Source organism: Arachis ipaensis, chromosome B10, assembly GCF_059453495.1.
Source record: "Arachis ipaensis isolate K30076 ecotype BB chromosome B10, ASM5945349v1, whole genome shotgun sequence".
In the NCBI taxonomy this organism is placed as follows: Eukaryota; Viridiplantae; Streptophyta; class Magnoliopsida; order Fabales; family Fabaceae; genus Arachis; species Arachis ipaensis.
In genome coordinates this window covers 41,589,966-41,594,831 of record NC_142435.1, presented here as the reverse complement: position 1 = coordinate 41,594,831, position 4,866 = coordinate 41,589,966, and positions in this window count along the sequence as shown.

Below are 4,866 nucleotides of genomic sequence, written 5' to 3'. Positions count from 1 at the left end.
AGCTACAAGAATCTCACTAGAGATGTCAGACAATTCAAGGAAACAGGCTTATGGACTTGTAGAGGATGTCTTAGTGAAGGTTGAAGGCCTGTACATCCCTGCTGACTTTATAATCCTAGACACTGGAAAGGATGAGGATGAATCCATCATCCTTGGAAGACCCTTCCTAGCCACAGCAAGGGCTGTCATTGATGTGGACAGAGGAGAGTTAGTCCTCCAATTGAATGAGGACTACCTTGTGTTTAAGGCTCAAGGATCTTCTTCTGTAACCATGGAGAAGAAGCATGAAAAGCTTCTCTCAATACAGAGTCAAACAGAGCCCCCACACTCAACTTGTAATTTAGTGTTGGGAGGCCATCATTAAGCTCTGAGTCTCTATGAAGCTCTCTAAGAGCTCATTGTCAAGCTATTGACATTAAAGAAGCGCTTATTGGAGGCAACCCAATGTTATTTAATTATATTTATCTTTGTTTTCCATTATCATTTTATGTTTTCTTTAGGTTGATGATCGTGTGAAGTCATAAAAATAGCTGCAGAATTAAAGCAAAATAAAAAAGAGCATCAAAAATAGCACACCCTGGAGGACAGACTTACTGGCGTTTAAACGCCAGTAAAGATAGCAAAATGGGCGTTTAACGCCCAGTCTGGCAGCATTCTGGGCGTTAAACGCCAGAATGAGCAGCACTCTGGGTGTTTAATGCCAGAAAAGGATGTCTGGTGTTTGGCTGGCATTAAACACCAGAATTGGCAGACAGACTGGCGTTTGACGCCAGAAAAGGGTGTCTGGTTGGCGTTAAACGCCAGAAAGGGGTAGCAGACTAGCGTTTAACGCCAAGAAAGGTAGCAGAGCTGGTGTTAAACGCCATAATTGGCACACAAAGGTCGTTTACACGCCAGAATAGTGCAGGGAGAAGAATTTCTTGACACCTCAGGATCTGTGGATCCCACAGGATCCCCACCTACCCCACCTCTTCTTCTCTCCTATTCACACCTTTCCATAACACTCTTCCCCAAATACCCTTGACCAATCACATCAATACCTCTTCCCCAAACACCATTCACCTATCAAATCTTACCCTCTTCCCCATATTCTCTTCACCACTCACATCCATCCATCATAAACCCCACCTACCTCACCATTCAAATTCAAACCATTTCCCTCCCAAACCCATCCCTTCATGACCGAATTCTCTCTCTCTCTTACCCTATAAATACTCCTCCTTCCAACCTTCAATTTCACACTTCATACACACTTAACCCCCCTTGGCTGAAACCACTACTCCCATCCATCTCCTCCATTTCTTCTTCTTCTACTCCTTTTTTTTCTTCTTTTGCTCGAGGACGAGCAAAACTTCTAAGTTTGGTGTGGGAAAACCTCTGCTTTTTTTTTTCTTTCATAACCATCAATGATACCTAAGGCCGGAGAAACCTCTAGAAAGAGGAAAGGGAATGCAATTTCTTCCACCTCCGAGTAATGGGAGATGGAGAGATTCATCTCAAAGGTCCATCAAGACCACTTCTATGAAGTTGTGGCCAAGAAAAAGGTGATCCCCGAGGTCCCCTTCATGCTCAAAAAGAGTGAATATCCGGAGATCCGACGAGAGATTCGAAGAAGAGGTTGGGAAGCTCTCACCAACACAATCCAATAAGTCGGAATCTTAATGGTTCAAGAGTTCTATGCCAATGCATGGATCACTAAGAACCATGATCAAAGTATGAACCCGAACCCAAAGAATTGGCTCACAATGGTTCGGGGGAATTACTTGGATTTCATTCCTTTGATCAAAGGTTGGACCAAGTCCTCATGGACATCTGTATGGAAGGAGCTCAATGGAAGAGAGACTCAAGAGGCAAGCCGGTTCAATTAAGAAGGCTTGACCTCAAACCCGTGGCTAAGGGATGGTTGGAGTTCATCCAACGCTCTATCATTCCTACTAGCAACCAGTCTGAAGTTACAATAGACCGGGCTATCATGATCCATAGTATCATGATTGGAGAGAAAGTAGAAGTTCATGAAATCATACCTCTAGAACTCTACAAAGTGGTGGACAAGCCCTCCACTTTGGCAAGGTTAGCCTTCCCTCATCTCATCTGTAACCTATGCAATGCAGCTGGAATTGTCATAGAGGAAGACTGACGTTTGGATTTTTTGACGGTTTAGAATTTCACAAATGAAATCTCGTTGTAAAGTATAGCTTCTAAACCAACAATAATCCTTTCATACAAAAATTTGTTTGTCACAAGTAACAAACCCCTAAATTCTATAAACCGAAGTATTTAAACCTCGGGTCGTTCTCCCTAGGAATTACAATGAAGTGTCTTGTTATTGGTTATGGATTGTATTTTGGGGTTTTGGGATAAGAGACATGAAATGTAAATGACAATGAAAATAAACTAACAACTAAAAAGCACTTGGCAAGGTTGTGAGAATTAGAAGTCCTATCCTAGTTATCCTCCTCGATTGTGACCACAATTGTCCATTGCTACCACTTAGTTAACCTCTAACTATGAAGGAAAGTCAAGTGAATGAATCAACTTGATTCCACAAGTCCTAGCCAACTCCCAAGGAAAAGACTAGCTTTAGTGGTATCCAAATCAATTAGCAACTTCTAATTGTCAATCAATAAAGGAATTAGATAACTCAAGCGTCACTAATTACTCTACCAAAGCCAAGAGATACAAAATCTATACTAAAATCCAACCAAGCATTTCATCAAACACTTGGAAGGCATAAAAGAAAAGCAAAGTAAATTGATAACAAAAATAGAATCTAACAACAATTATGGCAAGGAATTAACAACAACAATCAAAAGGAACACAATTATTATGAATTACCTCTAATTGAATTGAAAGAAAATAGAAGGAGCAAAAGTAGATCTACAACAAAACATAAGAACAACATAAAGGAAATTACAACAAAAGAATAGAAGAAGAATGAATGTAACAACAAGGAATTGAGAGATAGAAGTGGAAGAAAGCAAAGATTAAAACCTAGATCTAAAAACTAAATCTAATTCTAATCCTAATTCTAGAGAGAAGAGAGAGCTTCTCTCTCTAGAAACTAACTCTCACTACTAAACTAAGCTAAAACTAAACTAATGGTAACTAACATCTAAAGTATGAAAAGTATGAAAAGTATGAAAAGTATGTTGATTCCCCTTCAATCCTTGGCTTAAATAGCATCAGAAATGAGTTGAATTGGGCCCACAAGGCTTCTAAAATCGCTGGCCACGTGTTGCATTAAGTGAGTCATGTGCCACCAACGGCGCGTCCGCGTACCGTGCGCGTGCGCGCCCCTATGCGCGATGCAACTATAGCAAATCTTATATCGTTTCGAAGCCCCAGATGTTAGCTTTCCAACCCAACTGGAACCGCATCAATTGGACCTCTGTAGCTCAAGTTATGGTCGTTTAAGTGCAAAGAGGTCGGCTTGACAGCTTTCCGGTTCTTTCATTTCTTCATGAGTTCTCCAACTTTTCATGCTTTCTTTCTTCATTCCCTTGATCCAATCTTTGCCTCCTAAACCTTAAATCACTTAACAAACATATCAAGGCATCTAATAGAATCAAGGTGAATTAAATTTAGCTATTTTGAGTCCTAAAAAGCATGTTTTTACACTTAATCACAAATATGGGAGAGATAACAAAATCATGCTAATTCCTAGGCTAAATGTGACAAAAGGTTATCAAGATGGTCTAAATTCAATACAAAACAAACCGTCAAATTGGGGTTTGTCAACCTCCCCACACTTAAACCAAGCATGTCCTCATGCTTAAGCCAAGAGAGAAACAAAGGGTATCAACATTTATTCAATGTAAATAAACTATATGCAACCTAAACTATATGCAACTAAATGCAAAATGGTTTTACCTACTTGGTTAAAAATAAATCAATCCTCCAAGTCATACGTGCACAAGTAGGGCCAAGATCATATAACGATTCATGAATCCTACCAATTCGAATATCAAAATGAAGTTCAAGTAGACTTGCGAGAAGAATGCTCATGAAAGCTGGGAATCAAGGAATTGAGCATCGAACCCTCACCGGAAGTGTTTGCACTCTAATCGCTCAAGTGTGTAGGGTCAATTCTCTCAATTCTCCCCTAATCATGCCTTCCAAGATTTGTTTTTCATCTAACAATCAACAATTATTCAATGCATGCATACATGTATCATGAGGTCTTTTCTTTAGGTTGTAATGGGGCTAGGGTCAAGGTAGGATCATATATGGCTAGTGGACTTAGGATTTGAATCTTTGATTAACTTAAACTTTCCCACCTAACCTATATAATGACCTATACAATTAAGTACTAATCTAACTACCCCTTCCTCACTTTTTCACATACTCATGCATCCCTTTTCATTTCACAATACTTATGCATTGATCTTTATTGGACTTTACTTTGGGGCATTTTGTCCCCTTTTATTTCTTTCTTTTTCTATTTTTTTCTTTTCTTTTCCATATTGTTTTTATTTTTCTTTTGTTCTTTTGTTTTTCTCATTTTTTTTTTCTATATACAAGAGCATCAATGCATAAGGTTTTACATTTGATCAATACATGAGTATGTACCCAATTCCCAATATTTTCAATAATAATACAAAATACCTTTTTATTCACCCAATGTCCCAAGGTTCCCACACTTGAATGATACTCACACACACTAGCCTAAGCTAATCAAAGATCCAAATAAGGACTTTTATTGTTTTCCGCTTTAAGGCTTGTAATGTGCTAAATTAAGAACAAAGTGGATTAATCGTAGGCTCAAATTTGGCTAACAAAGGAAGATAGAAGGTAAGGCCATTTGGGTGAGTGAGCTAATGAAATGATGGCCTCAATCATATAAATGCATGAATACACCAAATAATG